Source organism: Mesoplodon bidens, assembly GCF_964165515.1.
Source record: "Mesoplodon bidens genome assembly, chromosome: 3".
NCBI classification, from domain to species: Eukaryota; Metazoa; Chordata; class Mammalia; order Artiodactyla; family Ziphiidae; genus Mesoplodon; species Mesoplodon bidens.
The window spans coordinates 67,440,302-67,458,537 of NC_138178.1; the positions used below are offsets into that span (position 1 = coordinate 67,440,302).

Genomic DNA, 18,236 nt, shown 5'->3' on the forward strand with positions numbered 1-18,236 from the left:
AGTCAGACCTCTTTGCAGCCCAGTGAGGAGCTGTGCACCCACAGGGCACCCGCCGTCACCACTGATGGCTCTGGGTTCAAACCCACCTGTCTCCCCATCAGTACCAGCGTCTGTGCCTGGTGTCCCAGGATCATGTAGAGAAATCAGTTCCTTTTATTAAAACGAGAGATGATTTATCAAACTATATAATCAATTAAAAAGTGACCACAGAGTACTTACAATTCAGTATAAATGCTAAATCAGGAGCAGTGAGTTTCCCACTGGAAGAGTGTTGCTGCCATCCTAGCCCTGCCTCTGGGGAGCCAGCCAGGCACACAGCCTACCACCCTGACATGGACACCCCTGTCTAGCATCAAGGGATGTGGACTCTCCCGCTTTCCAGGAAGTGGGGGTGGCCTTGGGCTGTGTGTGCTGCCCAACCCCAGGTCCCCCTCTCTTGCTGGTAGACATTGGTAAGCCTCTGGGTCCATTCAATTCAATTGTCCTTTATTTGCCAGTTCCTATGTGCCAGGCAGTGTACTAGTCTTTTTATAGCATTTCCTCATTTAATCCCCACCCAGGCTTGGGGGCGGTCAATGACATCACCCCTTTTCGCAGGGGCAAAGGGGTCTCAGAGAGAATGAGTAACCTGCCCACAGTAGCTATGGTGCAGACCAGGCCTGAACCCTGGGCTCTTCACTGTCATCACCCTAGAAACATGGTCTAGAAGGGAAACGAGTGTGTGCGCACACACGCACATAATCACACATGCACATACACACTCACACATGCACATACACATGCACTCACACACCTGCACACACTCTCACATACACACACATGCCCATACTCACACAGCACTTACATACACACGTATTCACACTCACACACACTCTCACATACACACATATTCACACACTCACACACACACTCATACACACAGGTGTCTGAAAAGGACCATGCCTGTGTGAGTTACTTGAGTCACTGTGGTTTGTGAATGTGCTTAATGTCTGTTTTTAATTCTAAGTTCCTATTATTAAGCATTTACGTATTACTTTTCTGACTGTCTCCAAATTGCACTCTAATTTGGCCCAAAAGGTGCAGCAAAAAAAAGGGAGAAACACATCCAATCTCTTGTCTGGGCTTAAAATGACTTGGGGGCTGACCAGGACATGCCCCAGCTCCCGTTTGGACAGATCTGGAGAAAGCGTTGGACAGGCCCGCCGTGGCCCAGTGAGATTGCGAGGCCCGCCTGGCACCACAGCTGAGTCAGCAACACTGGCCCCTCTGCTGTGAGCGAGCAGAGCCCACCGCAGCCAGTCTCCTAGTGATGGATGTGCTACATTTGATTAGAGTCTCACAGTCTCACAGAAGTACAATGGATCTGGAATCACAGAGCAGAAAACAAACAAGCAAACAGCACATCAGAGGAAGTGACAGGACCCTCCTAGGATGCTGCTCATCCCCCTCCATGGTCTATGTCATGTTATCGGAACTCTCCCGAGAACTGAGGGGAAACCATACAGTTCCAAGAGTTTTTGTTATCAAGATCCTGCTTTTATATTTAATGATCTAGAGAAAGTTCCCCTGCCTATAGCTGTCATTTTTTAAACAAAGTTTTTTTAAACTAATAATATGTGTCATTTTCATTTGTCATTTGAAGAGTTGATACCTCAAAGCATGTGGTACTTTTACATAGAGGAGGAGTGGGCTATGGTCTGAATGTTCATGCTCCCCCTGTTACCCACCAGGGCTCTTGGCCTCCTTAATTAACAGGAATTGATCAGAGGCCAGACAAGAATTTCCAGCAAGGCTTTACTGGAGCCGCTGCTGCAGCAGCGGGGAGTGAAAACAAGCAAGTTTCCCTTGCTTGCTCACTCCCCAACGGGGCGAGCTGGTTCCTTATAGGGGGTGAGGGTAGGGGTGTGTCCAGGGGTCCGGCTGGAGGGTTGGCTTAGGTGGTCTGCCCACCCCTTTGTGTTGTGTTGTGTGCAGGGGGCATGCGCAGTACCCTGCTTTTGCTCCTGACCCCCTGCTTTTGCTCCTGGCTCTTCAGAGGTGGCAGTTGTGTTTTTTGGTCTCTTTGTATCTTGTCCAGAATTTGTGCCAACTGTGCATACATGCAGTTATTTTTAGTCCACTATAGTTTCTTTATATTTTGTAGCTCGAGGAGACGTTTGTCCAGGTGCAAGCATTGCAGCACTGCAGCAAAGGGTCCCAGGTCCCAGCCTGTTTCCTCCCCAAATTACTATGTTAAAGTCCTAACCCCCAAGGATGATAGTATTAGGAGTTGGGGCCTTTGGGAGGTACTTAGGTCTCATGAGGGTGGAGCCCTCGTGAATGGGATTAGTGTCCTTATAAAAGACCCCAGAGCTCCCTCACTCCTCCCACCACATGAGGACACAAGGAGAAGAGGCTGTCTACAAGCTGGGTAAGGGCCCTCACCAGAACACAACCATGCTGGGGCCATGATCTCGGGCTTCTGGCCTCCAGAATTGTGAGAATAAAATTTCTGTGGTTTACAAGCTGCCCAGTCTGTGGTATCTTGGTTACAGCTGCCTGAATGGACTAAGGGTCAGAAGACAGAAAATCCAAATACATACTATTTTGTTCCACAGTCGAGCTAATAAGTGCCTATATATGAGGGGATAAAAGTTTGCTACCCAAAAAGGAAAAAAACCTCATAAATCCTTCACAAAATTTCAATTAAAACATGATCCGACAATTGCCAAACCATCAGCAAGCTTTCAGGATAAACTTTCCAAGCAAAGCAACCTTCCTATTAAGCAAAACTCTGCTTCCTTGTTACACGGGCCCCGAGGTGAAGCCAACATGCCTTGAAATCCAGTCAAGCATCCACAGTGACACCTGTCAGGACCTCCCAACATGCACCCTGTTTAGATGAGCACATCCAGGGCTGTGAAGAACTTTTCAGAAAACAGACGCTCTGAGAACAGAAGGTGCCTGAGCCACAGTCGAGCATAGGCCGTCCTTCCCGACCCTGCTCCTTTTTGCCTCGGGATGGCCGTGCACATGTACCTAGGACTTCACCTTCCATGTTTAGAAGTCGAGTGCAAGAGACCCTGGGGTCCTTTCCTTTTTTAGAGACACCAGAGCCCAACGTTGGATCTACTTCGTGTTCTGGGCTGTGGGACAGCCTGAACCAAGGCCTTGCCTGGCTCTGCACACAGGGCCACTCACATGGGCTGAGAGCCAACAAAAGAATGAACCAAAGACACCTGCTTCTGCCCTGCACCTCACGACTGCAGGGCAGCAGTGCTGAGTTCCTGCACAGACCAGGCGCCCAATGAGGGGAGCCCGGCCAGGGTCTTCCTGGGCCCCACCGTGCCAGGCCTGCTTCCTGTTACAATGTTTAATCATGCACGGCACCCTGCCCTTTTTTTTTTTTTTTTTTTTACTGAAGAACAGCTGATTTACAATGTTATATTAGTTTCAGGTTTACAGCATATTGATTCAGTATTTTTGCAGATTATAAATGATTACAAGATAAGGGCTATAACTCCCTATGCTATACAATATATCCTTGTTGCTTATCTATTTTATACATAGTAGTTTGTATCTCTTAATCCCATACCCCCTTCATGCCCCTCCCCCCTCCCTCTCTCCTTTGGTAATCACAAGTTTGTTTTTTGTATCTGTGAGTCAGTTACTGTTTTGCATATACATTCATTTGTATTATTTTTTAGATGCCACATATAAGTGATATACAGTATTTGTCTCTCTCTGCCTGACTTATTTCACTAAGCATAATATTCTCTAGGTCCATCCACATTGCTGCAAATGGCAGCATTTCATTCTTTTTTATGGCTGAAGAGTATTCCACTGTACATATATATACCATATCTTCTTTATCCAATAGTCTGTTGACGGGCACTTCGGTTGCTTCCATGTCTTGGCTATTGTAAATAGTGCTCCTATGAACATTGGGGTGCACGTATCTTTTTGAATTACTGTTTTCGTTTCTTTCTGCATATATACCTGGAGTGGGACTACTGGATCATATGGTAGTTCCACTTTTAGTTTTCTGAGGAACCTCCATACTGTTTTCCATAGCGTCTGCACCAATTTACATTCCTACCAGTAGTGTACAGGGTTTCCTTTTCTTTACACCCTCTCCAACATTTGTTATTGGTAGACTTTTTGATGAGAGCCATTTTGACAGGTGTGAGGTAATATCTCATTGTTGTTCTGATTTGCATTTCTCTAATAATTAGTGATACTGAGCATCTTTTCATGTGCCTGTTGGCCATCTGTATGACTTCTTTGGAGAAATGTCTATTCAGGTCTTCTGCCCATCTTTTTTTTTTTTTTTTTTTTTTTTTCTTTTTGCGGTACGCAGGCCTCTCAGTGTTGTGGCCTCTCCCGTCGCGGAGCACAGGCTCCGGACGTGCAGGCTCAGCGGCCATGGCTCATGGGCCTAGCTGCTCCGCGGCATGTGGGATCTTCCCAGACCGGGGCACGAACCCGTGTCCCCTGCATCGGCAGGCGGACTCTCAACCACTGCGCCACCAGGGAAGCCCTTCTGCCCATCTTTTGATTGAGTTGTTTGTTTTTTTGATATTGAGTTGTATGAGCTGTTTATATATTTTGGATATTAACCCCTTGTTGGTCACATCATTTGCAAATATTTTCTCCCATTCCACAGATCTTTTCGTTTTGTCAATAGTTTCCTTTGCTGTGCAAAAGCTTTTAAGTTTAATCAGGTCCCATTTGTTTATTTTTGCTTTTCTTTCTTTTGCCTTAGGAGCCTGATCCAAGAAAATACTGCTACAATTTATGTCAAAGAGTGCTCTGCCTATGTTCTCTTCTAGGAGTTTTATGGTTTCAGGTCTTACATTTAGGTCTTTAATCCATTTTGAGTTTAGTTTTGCATGTGGTGTGAGGGAGTGTTCTAATGTCATTGTTTCACGTGTAGCTGTTCAACTTTCACTGCATCACTTGTTGAAGAGACTTTCCTTTTTAAACTTCCTGCACAACTGACCGAAGTGGAGACTGAATGGAAAAGCAAAGCCAACAGGAAGCCAAGGCACAGAGAGGTGCGGAGGATGTGCAAGACAGATGCCAGTGGGAAAGGAGATGGGCACAAGGAGAGCAGAGGGCAGCAGCAGGCGGGAGGGCATGGAGGACACACCAGGGTCAGGACCCAACATCTGCATTCCCCCAGGTTAGATTCACACCTGACTCCAAGTCCCCCAGACTCTGTTTTCTATTCACAGCCCAGGTAAGAAACACTGGGGAAAGTCCCTTTCAGAGAATCTAGTAACCTTTCCACCACTGGCAATTCTCAATTCCAGCTATTAGGCAGTAAAGTGTATCCCATGAGGGACACTACTTTTGTTTGCCATCCACCCAGCACCAGTCCAGTCTCCTCCTGCCTCATCATCAGAACCTAGTTTGGGTGGTGGTGGTGTGTTCACATGCCTGGCTCAGGAGATAGATCTTGGTAAGTGTAAGCCAATGCCAGTTAGTGTGAGATAACATTGTTTCCCTCTTTCCCTGCCTCCCTCCAAGCCAGTGGTAGCCACATGACCCAGCTCTGGCCAATAAAATCTAAATATAAACCCATCTGGCAGATTTCCAGGAAAACTTTGTAATCCTGATAAACAAAAATCAGAAACAGCTGGCACTGACCCCTCCTCCTTCCTTGAACTAGGACATAATGGCTAGTGCTTCAGCAGCCACCTTGTGGCCAGGTGGTCAGGAGAATTACAGAGACGTCAACCAAAGGGTTGACCAGAAACCAAACCAAAGCCTCTGAACCAATACTAGGAACCTCCTTATGTGTGAGAAGCAACCCACTATCTGGTCAGTTTTCTGTTACTTACACCTGAACAGATTCCTGATACACATGCTGAGATATTTTATTTTCACACACCAGTAATTCAGTGATAACAGCCATAATAATTATCTTCCTGTGTATAATCGTTGTTTAATCTACTGAAGACTTCCACAAAGCCTATCTAACTGGACCCACTGACATCTTGTTACCAGGCAAGTGTCTTCTCAGCATTCCTGAGATAAGAACACATACTCTGAAAGGTAAAGTGGTAAATCCAAGTGGTGCCCGCCAGGCCCCTCCCCAGGGCTTTCTGTGGAATCAGCACCCGGCAGCCAGGTCGAGGAGGACAGTGCAGCTTATCAGGTGGCTGAGGAGGGAGGCCACTCCAGGAGGCAGGGAGGGTGTCTCTCCCCACATGGCACACTGGCCTGTCTGTGAGTTCACACATAGAGCTCCAGGGAGCTACCTACACAAGGAGTACACGTGAGACAAGGGAGGGTAGCTGAAGGAGGCCAGAGCAGGCAGCAGAGCCAAGCTGAAAACTCCACCACTGGTACAGACTGAAGAGCGTGCCTCCAAATTCATTTGTTGAAGCCCTAACCCCCAATGTGAGTGTATTTAGACTTAGGACCCTTGGGAGGTAATTAAGCTTAAATGAGGTCTTAAGGGTGGGGCCCTGATCTGATAAGATTAGTGTCCTTCCAAGAAGAGGAAGAGACACCATATCTTTCTCTCTCTCTCTCCCCTGTACGTGCACAGAAGAGGTCAGGTAAAAACACGGCAAGAAGGTGGCCATCTTCAACCAAGGAGCGTGGCCTCACCAGAAACCAGAATGCCAGTGCCTTGATCTTGGACTTCCAGCCTCCAGAGCTGTGAGAAATAGATGTCTGTTGTTTAAGCTACTTCCTCTGTGGAGTTCTGTTAGGGCAGCCTGAGCTGATTAATACAACCATCACCTCGACTGGAAATTTCAGCAGCCTCTAAGTGCTGCTAAAATGAGCCATATCTCCAATGGTTCTGGACTAACCTTTGGAGGATCAGTGCTCCAAGGACTAACTTGGTCCCTTCTGGAATTGCTCATGAACACCAGCCTCCCTCAGCTCTGCAGCGTCAGCTAGCTCAACATTTGTGCCCAGGAGGATCTGAACCCTGAAGGACACCCAGCAGGGCAAGGCAGGGCTCCCTCTGATGGGAAAGCCCCAAATTCAATCAGGCTCAAACCACGTGGCTGCTGGCCCACGCTACGTGCCCGTGGATAGAGAGGCCTTGCATGGGCACACCTCCAGAGTCAGGTCCGAAGGTGTCCTGTTGAGGGAGGGGCAGAGCAAGTAAAAAACGCATTATACACAGACCAGGCACTGTAGAGGGGGAGGGGTGCACGGCTTTAACCTCCTGTCTCAGTCTCTACCATTAAGAGCAATTTAAATGACATTTGGTGGAAAAGATAATAATATTTCAGGTCAGAGGGAGACGGTGATGGCTGCAACCAGGACAGCATGGATGGAGAGAGGCAGATAGAGTGAGTAAATGAATCATGAGGACCTTGTGATTGATGTGACGTGTATGCGTGTGGGGGTGTGTGTATGGTGTGTCATGTGGTGTAGGGGGATGCATGTGTGTGACGTGTGGTACATGGGGTGTATGTGGTGTGTGCACACATGTGGTAATGTGTGTTCTGTGTCTATGTGGGGGGAGGAGGCAGTGGGAATAACAAGAATCCAAATGCCCACTCCTTGTGCTGTGGGAGCACAAGGGCCCTGGTGACAGGTGAGAACCAGGATACAGGTGACCATGCAGTCAGCTTGCGAGTGGGGCTGGCAGATGTCCACTGACAGTGGGGCAGGAAGGGTCCAGCTCCAGCGCTTGTGGCAGGAGAGGAATTGTATGGACAAGATGGGGCGGTCAATGGCTGTGCACAGCCCCCGACCTGGGCCTCTGGAGGAGGTCCAGCCTGGACCATCGCACTGCATCCCAGGCCACTGCACACTGCATTTCAGGGGACCTGGAGAGAGCCTGGGAATTTCACTGGCCATCGCTGACTGGTTTGCCACCCTGTCCTTTCCCCCCATCAATAGGGACCAAGGGCATTTAGTGCACCAAGCTGCCACCTCCTTGGGTTCTTCCGTATAGGAGGGGCATGCACATGTGTGTATAAGAGTGCACTTGTGCATGGTGTGTGCATATGTGACTGCATGTGTGTGGCCGTGCACACATGTCGTGTGTGTGGGTGTGTGCAGCATTCATACAATGTATGAGCATAAATTGTGGTTTGTGTGCACATGTTGTGTGTGTGTCATGAGCACACATGTCTTTTGGTCCTTTGAGGGACAGGAAACGAGAACACATGTTGGCATGGGAAATGAAAGCATCCGGCAGGCGGCTGGAGAGGCCCTCCCGGGGCTGGGGGACACTTGGCCCATAGACGTCAGCCAGGCCCATGTGCTGCAGAGAAGAGAGCCCAGCCCCCAGGCAGGGGAGAGGAGTGGCCTCGGCCAGGGAGGGGAGGAGGGCTGGGACCAGGGCCCAGAGGCTGGGTGGTGGGAGTGCTGATGGGCCAGGGGCCCAGGGCTGGGGTGCTGATGGGCCAGTTTCTCTCTAGCCAGAGCCCTGTCCAGGCAGGGTGGTCCGAGGAGACCTGGGATGAGGAGTGAGCGGAGAGGAAGATGCTGGGTCCCTGTGACCTGCTCTCCAGCCTCTCAGGGCAGAAGCACTGACCTGAGTCCTGCTCAGTCCCATCCCTGGGCTCACACCCCAGCTGCACAGCTGGCTCGCTTGGGGATCATTAACAAAGACACCCCAGGAGTGGAACCCCAGCTTCCGTATTTTTGTAAGTGTACCTGAATTACCAGACCCAATGCCCTATCGGACCAAAATGTTCCTGCTGACCCTGTCACCAGGGAGGCCCTTTTAGGGCTTCAGCCCTCTCCCCGGAGACCCTGTGCCCATGATGCTGACCTGCAGAATTGGGCAGTTACAGCATCTGCCGGCCGAGGGCAGCACCTTCCAAAGGGCCACCTCAGCCATTGTGAGGTCATTTGAACGTACAAGGGGGCAGAAGTTAAATTGTTCTTCCTCGTTTCCAGCTGTCCTTGCTGCAGGAAAGAAGCCACAGCCTTGGGAGAGGCTTCACGGGACAGTTAAAACTCAGGCCCTGAAGCCATGTCATGGCCTCGATTAAAGGACTGATTTCTGTCTTTTGAGCCTGAACAAATTCCAGAAGAACTGCCTCATCAGAGGCATCAAGATCCTTTGCACGATGGCTGAAAGGAAAGCTGTCCACGGGGAAGAATCCGCCTAGCTGCTGTGAAGCCCCCTCCCCTGCCGTCCCCACCAGCACCTCCCTCCATCACATCACCGAGCAGGTACCCGGCCGCAGGTGTGAAGGCCAGACCCCTCCACTGTGCACCAAGCCTCATGGGACTGACATATATGGTGAGCACAGCCCTGTCTAGGGACCCGGCCCCCATCCCCATGCCCACCCCTCAGACCCCTGCTGGCCACCTTAGCGAACTCTCCCCTTGATCCTCAGCACCCTTGACCTTAACAAGTGACGGCCTCCACTAAAATGCAGAAGTCTAGCAGTCACTTCTAAAGGGCACAGACACAGCTGTGAGGTCTTACCTCATCACATGGGCTCCCTCAGGGCCCCACGCTAGGTCTTCGAGGCCGGGACATTCCCAGCCACTTCCAGAACCCAGCCCCAGACAGAGGGCAAAAGCCAGGCATCTGGTGCGGGGTTTTTCACAGGTCGGGGAGCCTGAGAGTCACGTGGTGTATGTTCTCCATGCAGATTCCCAGGCCTCATGCCGAGACAGCCCTTTGTGTGGGTGCTGGTGGGGGCCAAGGACCTGTGGGTTTCTGGGTGCCCTCCCCACACCGGTGCTGATGCACAGGGTCCTGGGCCGGACACGGAGTGTTCTACACACCAGCCAGCACAGGAAGCCTTGTATACAGGTGGAGCTCAAGAAATTGCTGCTTAGAAAGGACTAGAAAAGGAAGTAGCTATGTCATAATATGCACTATATAATAATGACTTGCTTTATGACACGTCCTGCAGCTTTTAGACGGGAAGAAGCACTATTCTACTGCACCAGGATTCAGCAAATTCCATATATCGTGTACTAACTTCCCTGTAAACACTGGGCCTGAAAGATGTGTGGGGCTGGGGTAGGGGAGGACATTTTTCAAACAAGTTTGAAAAATACTGTATTCTACTTGACTAAACTGTGGGCCTTCTCAGAGTCTTGATCCGCTAATGGGCACTGCATACCTTCAAGGACAAATTGAGAGTGTACAGAATATTTCCCAAACTTACTGAAGCAAAGCACCTTGTTTTATTTTTTAATGGAACCTATTTTAGCATCATGAAACATAAATGGGGAAATCTCTAGTTCACCATTTCACAGAGTTTTCTAGTTTTCAACATGCTTCTGTAAATAAGAATCTCCTGGAATGTCCACGCCCAGTTCCTGCCTCTGCAGGCAAGTGGCTTCATTCCTGTTTTGTTGAGAATGCCTGAAGATTCCTTAACCAGGAAAGCTGGAAAATGACCAGAGAAATTATCATATTGTCTTGGTTCTAAGACACAGGATCCTTCTGATAACAGCTTGTAGAGAAAAAAAGAAAGAAAAAAAAAAAGCAGTGAGAGCATCAGTTCCAGCCAATACGCTGGCAGCTCACACCCACCACGGTTTATTTCCAGCCCATGCTGCGCAGTCATGACGGGTCAGCTGGGCTGTGCCCTAGGACCTCTCCTCATTCTGGGCCACAGGCTGAAGGGGCAGCCCTCCACCCCCAACGCTGCTCATCACCAAGCAGAGGGCAGGACAGCTCTGAAGGGTCACACGCCTTCATGCAAACAGCCTGTAAGTGACACACATCACTCCCACTCAGATAACTCATGTGGCAGAACCCATCCCCCAGGCCCGCCCCACCACCCAGGCCTGGAACGCAGCCCTGCTGGGTGCCACGAGCCTGGAAAGCTGGAAAGCCTGCCCACCCTGGTCGTGGTGTGACCCTGACAACCTGGCACATCCTAACTTCAGCAACACTAAGATATAAAGATGAATCTTAACATTTAAGAAAATGGAATTTAAAAAATTGTGCTTAAGTTCCATGTTTCCTGACTGGTTAATATGTGCACAGGTATGAATCCGTGTACACATTGGCCAAGTATTTGTGACAGGACAGCTCTGAGTGACCAACCTGCCTTGCCAAGAAGGGAGTGACCTTTCGCACACTCGGGGCCACCTGCCCTGGCTCTGGAGTCCCAGAGGCTGCAAAGGAGGCAGTCGGCCTTCCTCAGCATTTGTCCCTGGTCCCTCATCAGAGGCACGAACAAGAATTCCCAGCCTTGCCCCTGCCTTCCAGGGCCTCAGGATGCTGCATCTAGGTTTGCAATCGCCCAAATCTATGCCACGTGGAAATGTCCCTCCAAACGCCCTTTGCCAGGACATCTGTGACGCTGTGGCCATGGGCATAGTGCTTTACAGGCACCCAACTTTAGCAGGCAAAGTAACATCCCCTCACAAAGAGCTATGAATCAGATGGCCCCCAGTGCAACCATCCTGCTCCTGTGAGCTCCTTGGCCCCAAATGTGGGTGACCCTTCACATCTGTCCTCCGTCGAATCATCACGGCCGTCCCTGGAGGGCAGCCAGGGTGATGCGCAATCATTCTCTCTTACAGATGAACACGCAGCAAGGCACCAGCTTGAGGTCACTCGGATAATTGACATTCTGGTTATTCAGGCGTCCGGTGCTTTTGGCCCCTCTGCTGATGGGGTCCCAGGAGAGGGTGGAACATTCTGTGGGAGTTTATTTTGAGAAGAGCCACAGACTAGATCTTCCGATCTTGGAAGGAACCTGGTAGGTTCATTCTGGAAGTAGCACCAGGATACGAGGTGGGCAAACAGGCTGACAGCATCACCTCCGTAGACTCCCCTAGAGGGTTGCTCACAAGCTGTATCACAACATGCGTGCGAGCACCCGGGAAGCATAACGAACGGGAAGCTTCCCCTCTCACGTGGACATTTATCTGCAGCCTGTCTCTCTGCCAACAGGACCAGGGCCTCTTGAGGGAGAGCGGTCCCTCCCCACGTTCCCAAACTGCAGGGCAGGTGGCGGCTTATGCCCTGAGCCCTGCTCCTCCCCCTGGTGATAGTGACAGGCCAGGGGCGGCTGCTCCAGTGTGGGCCCCTGCCAGCCTCCAGGACAGAAGCTGCTCCTCGCCGAAGCAAGGATGCTGCTTTGGGCGCTCCAGCTACTTTCCCACCTTGGGTCAGAAGACCTCAAGCAGTGTGCTTTGTACATGTCTACTCATCAAATTAATCTAAGGGGACAACACACCTGGGGTGGCAGGCACAGGTCTAGACATACAATTCCAGGCTGCCTTTCTTGGAAGGCACAAAGAAGATATTTTATTCTTTCCTCATAAGGCCAGAAAAGAGAAGAAGGAAAAAAGCTCTGAAATACCAGGCTCTTTTTTTTCCTTTACAATTGATACTATTATATTAAGGAAACTTATTTTTAAAATTAGAATCATGTGTTAAATGTACATTGAGATGCTTGCTACTTGAAAGAATCCTAGAGTAAATCCTTTGGCAAACATCATTCCTGCCAGAATTTAATTTATATATATTAGAGTTATAACTGCTTTAGGTACTTAAAAAAAAAAGCAACAATGCAGCATATCAGTGAAATGTAAAAGATTAAAACAACAAATAAGTTCTAAGGCAGGTGCTGAGAGGCACACAGTGGGGTCCACAGCAGGGGACACAAGGCCCCACCCTCATGGAGTCAGGGTGGGTGACAGCCAGCAGGGCCCACCCACCACCTACTCAGAGGAGGGCACTAGAAAGGGGACCTGAACCTGTCATGTGACAACACATTTAAAAAGACAAGCTAATAAACAAATTAAAAAAGCCCTCTCTAGTTGAGCTCACAATGACAATAAAATTGTAGAACTGCATTCTCGGGAACCCAAATCAGAAATAAATAACAAAGCGGTCAGCTCCTGGGTGTGTGTCCGGACTGAGGCTACGAAAATTGTGGTTTCTGTCTATGACAGCGTCTCCCTGGGTCCTCGGCCTGGGGGGTTTCCAAACCCTACCTATTTCAAGGTCACTCAGGTTGCTGTTCAGAGCTTTTCCTCCAAATTAAGCCATTACATTTTTTCCTCTTTGCCTTCATAGCATTCTGGCTCATTTTCCCACCACCCACAGCTCTCTGGAGACTTTGCTACAAGTCTGGAGAAGCCGGGATTGATAAAACAATGGAATTCTAAGGAAAGCAGGTCCCCTTTCACAAATGAGACATCAAATACCAGGAGATTTGGTGCATTTCAGTCACGGTTTTCTGTTGTGTCATGCTCTATCCAGAAACTCAATATCATTTATAGATTAGAAGGAATTCTGCACAACGAATGTTTCTACTCTGGCCCTTTCTTCTACTGATCATTGAAAAACCCAGGATTTTTGTTCTTCTGGAGATCTCGCAAGTCAGGACACATGAGTGGTTTCTGAAAGCATGAACTGCTTCTGAATAGCAACCTGCACTTTCTGGGTTTTTGGTAAATCCTTTCCACAGCTAAGAAGCTGGTACACTGCCTTACCCTCTGAGGAGACAGGGGCCAGTGGATCCTGAAATTGAGCCGCCAGCCACTAGCCAAACCATACCCCTGGCCTGGGCTGCAAAGGGTCCCACCTTCTCACTGACCCCAAGGTGCCACCTACCTGGCAAACCCACCTACCAGATTCCCATCTGTACACAAAGACACACCATGCAGGCCAGCAGCAGCCTTAACACCAAACATTTTAACACAGTAATTCTATGCCTATAAACTTATCCTTAGAGAATAAAAGGACAAACACAAACAGAGGTATGGACACAAGAAGATGGTCATTGCATCTCTGTTTCTAAGGAGCAAAACAGAAGCTGACAATTTCAACAAAAGGGTATTATGGTCGCTACTGGTGCTGCTAATGGAGAAGCCTGGCCTTCCTCCTTCCAGATGAGGGGTGATAGTGGCTGCCCTGCCCAGGGGAATAAAGCCACGGCCTTGCTTTGGCTGATAAGGAGCAGGCAGAGGTGTCCTGCCACTTCCTGGAGGGATGGCTCCCATGCAGCCCCCGCCCCTGCCCCCACCCCACAACGTTCTCTGCAGGGGCTGTTCTGTCAGTCTGTGTCCCAGAGGCCCGTGCTGACCCAGGATGGACCCGAAATGGGAGTGAGCGATAAGCCACTGCCATCCTGAAGTTGTTTGTTACCAAAGCACAACAGAGCTTATGGTGACTGACACAGAAATGAGTATCTAGTAGTGAGCTTCTGTTGTAAATAATATTAACTTATGTAGATTGGCCTCGGGGGTTGGATAAAGAGTGGGAAGGATACTCTTATCTGAGGCTGGGAGGATGAGGAAAGATTCATGGAAAGCATTTCCAGGGAACACCTGGAGGGCAGATCTTGCACTTACTAAAGGTGGAGGGCTCAGTGTCCGGCAGGTGTAGGGTTCGCTGTTTGCTGGGTTTGATTAGGTAAAACAAGAAATATGAGCTCAGAAGAGAATTGGCTGGGGCTTCCCTGGTGGCGCAGTGATTGAGAATCTGCCTGCCAATGCAGGGGACACGGGTTCGAGCCCTGGTCTGGGAAGATCCCACATGCCGCGGAGCAACTAGGTCTGTGAGCCACAACTACTGAGCCTGCGCGTCTGGAGCCTGTGCTCCACAACAAGAGAGGCCGCGATAGTGAGAGGCCTGCGCATTGCCATGAAGAGTGGCCTCCGCTTGCCGCAACTAGAGAAAGCCCTCGCACAGAAACGGAGACCCAACACAGCCAAAAAAAAAAAAAAAGAAAAAAAGAACTGGCTGATTTGCAAGCAGTCATGAAAGGCAGAGAGAGCCTGTACATTTCGGGATTTGCCAAGTGTAAAATGAAACAGCTTCTAATCTCCAAATATTAAGAGATTAAAACAACAGTGGGATTTGAGCTACAAAACTAAAGTTTAAAGGCAAGGATCTAATGAAGGATAGAGCCCTTACTCTATTGCTATAAACTGGATAAATGAAAAGTCCAGTGATTGTTTTTAGTTGGGCAAAATGGCTTAGGGAAAAAAAATAAAACCTAAAAACTAGGGGTAAGGCACTTCTGTGGAAGCCTGATAGGTCCAAGGAAGCTGCCACTAAGTTGAGTGTGAGGGAAAGGTAAGTGCTATATTTGCAAGCCTCCCATAAGTCTAAAATTATCTGAAAACAAGAAGTAAAAAAGAAAAACAAAATGATGTTACAAACCTGCATAAGGATATTTTGTAAACGTTCAGGGAAAAGAAAAATACAACCAGCATAATCCACATATGTGCATGGAAATAAATAAAATCTTTCCAGGTAGATATCAATAGTGGTTGCTTGTAAAGATGAAATTTCAAGATTTCAATTTATTCTCTTTTGTTTATTTGCATAGTCTTTTTAAAAAGGCGATCATAAATTAGGTGCATAATTCAATAACTTTAATTTTCATATAAATTTATATTGCTTATACAATAGTATACAGGCAGACCTTGAGATATTGTGAATTTGGTTCCAGACCATTGCTTTATAAAGCGAATATCACAATAAAGTGGTGAGTCACACAAATTTTCTGGTTTCCAAGTGCACATAAAAGTTAGGTTTACACTATACTGTGGTCTATTAAGTGCACAATAGCATTATGTCTAAAAAAATGTATATACCTTAATTAAAATACCTTATTGCTAAAAATGCTAATCATCATCTGAGCCTTCAGCAGGTTGTAATCTTTTTGCAACAGTCACATCAAAGATCACTGCTCAGGGCTTCCCTGGTGGCGCGGTGGTTGAGAGTCCGCCTGCCGATGCAGGGGACACGGGTTCATGCCCTGGTCCGGGAAGATCCCAAATGCCACGGAGAGGCTGGGCCCGTGAGCCATGGCCACTGAGCCTGCACGTCCGGAGCCTGTGCTCCGCAATGGGAGAGGCCCCAACAGTGAGAGGCCTGCCTACCGCAAAAAAAAAAAAAAAAAAAAAGATCACTGATCAGGGGTTGAGATCAAGATGGTAGAGTAGGAGGACACATCAAAAATAAACCTACAGGGCCTCCCTGGTGGCGCAGTGGTTGAGAGTCCGCCTGCCAATGCAGGGGATACGGGTTCGTGCCCCGGTCCGGGAGGATCCCATATGCCGCGGAGCGGCTGGGCCCGTGAGCCATGGCTGCTGAGCCTGCGCATCCAGAGCCTGTGCTCCGCAACGGGAGAGGCCACAACAGTGAGAGGCCTGCCTACCGCAAAAAAAAAAAATAAATAAACCTACATGTGGAACATTCCCACTGAAAACAACCTGAAGCCTGGCAGGAAGACTCTGCTACAACCAAGGCTACAGAAAAAGCTAAATGGAGTCGGGCAGGAAGGGAAGTGAGTGATCAGGTTGGGACAAGCACCCCTGGGAGGGGATATAGAAGAGGAGGGGGATTACATGGGCTCAGGGATCCTGCCTGGGAAGTGAGGAGCTGGAACCACATATTGGGCACCCAGCCTTGGGGTCTGACACCAGGAAAATGAGTCCACTGAGCTGCCCTCTCCTCTTCTTCACCCTGCCCCCAAAAGGGTGATGATGGTCACTGAACATAGGAGTAGTTCGGTTCGTACTTGGCTCTGGCTCTAGCCCCTCCATCTCCAGCCCCACCCCCCACCATGGTGATAGCTGCCAGCACATCCTGGGGGAAGATGTGACCCATGCTCACGTCAGATCCAGCTCTCCCACCAAAGCCACTGTACACACATGAACTGCATAGGACGTTTCCGTACAAGGACACCCCTTCAATACCAGGACAGGTGACTGTTTCAACTAATTTAATAGAGACAGAGAAAGTTAAACAAAATGAGAAGACAGAGGAATTTGTTACAAATGAAGGAACAAGAAAAAAATCTTGAAAAAACAACTAATAAAATAGAGATAAATAATTTACCAGATAAAGAGTTCAAAGAATTATTAATAAAAATGCTAACTGAACTTGGGAAAAGAATAGATGAACACAGTTTGAATTTTAACAAGGAACTAGAAAACAGAGAAAAGAATCAGTCAGAGCTGAAGAATACAATAACTAAAATGAAAAACACACTAGAAGGAACTAACAGCAGATTAGGTGAATACAGAAGAATGCATAAGTGATCTGGAAGATGGTACAATGGAAATCACTTGATCAGAGCAGCAAAAAGGAAAGCAAATTTTAAAAATGAGGACACTTTAAGAAACCTCTCATACAACATCAAGTGTACTAAACATTCACATTATAGGGGTCCCAGAAGGAGAAGAGAGAAAGTGTTCAAAAAGGTATTTGATCAAATTATGGCTAAAAACTTCCTGAAGCTGAAGAAGGAAATAGACATCCAGGTACAGGAAATACAGAGAGTCCCAAACAAGATGAATCCAAACAGACCCACACCAAGACATACCATAATTAAAATGGCAAAAGTTAAAGAGAACTTTAAAGGCAGCAAGAAAGAAGCAAAGAGGCATATACAAGGGAAACCCCACAAGGCTATTTGTTTATTTTTAATGACTTTTCTGAAGAAACTCTGCAGACCAGAAGGGGGTGGCATGACATATTTAAAATCCTGCAACCTAGGATACTCTATACAGCAAGGTTATCATTCTGAATTGAAGGAGAAATAAGGAACTTCTCAGACAAGCAAAAAACTAAGAGTTTCATAAATACTAAACCAACCCTAAAAGAAGTGTTGAAGGGTCTTCTCCAAGTGGAAGAGGAAAGGCTACAAAAAGTAGTAATTTATAGGAAAGGCAAAATCCCACTAGTAAAGGCAAATATATAGTAAAGGCTATGGATCAACCACTTAAATAAGCTAGTTCTCAGATTAATAGACAAAAATTGTAAAATCAACTATAACTACAATAAACAGGTAAGGGTTAAACATGAAGATGTAAAATATGACTTCAAAACCATAAAATGTGTGTGTGTGGGAAGTACAAAATGTAGATCTTTTAGAATGTGTCTGAACTTAAATGACTATCAGTTTAAAACAAGTATATATAAGTCAACACACATGAACCCCATGGTAACCACAAATTTAAAAACCTACAATAGATACACACAAAATAGAGAGAACGGAGCACAAATATACCACTAAAGAAAATCATCAAGCCACAAGGAAGAAACTAAAAGAAAAAGAACAAAAAAGAACTACAAAAACAACCAGAAAGCAAGTAACAAAATGGCAATAAGTACATACCTATCACTAATCACTTTAAATATCAATGGACTAAATGCTCCAATCAAAAGACACACAGTGGCTGACTGGATTAAACAAAAGACCCATCTATATGCTGCTTACAAGGGACTCACTTTGGAGCTAAGGACACACACAGACTGAAAGTGAGGGAATGGAAAAAGATATTTCATGCCAATGGAAATAAAAGAAAGCTGGGACAGCAAT

At 47.7% G+C, this 18,236-nt stretch overlaps 1 protein-coding gene across 1 annotated transcript in view; it reads right to left on the reverse strand.

The window, feature by feature from the left end:
- Positions 1-18,236, reverse strand: part of OTUD7A (OTU deubiquitinase 7A) — a gene marked incomplete at its 3' end in the record, with an annotated part of 366,278 nt that overhangs the window by 297,365 nt on the left and 50,677 nt on the right. The gene's annotated exons all lie outside the window — the stretch shown is intronic.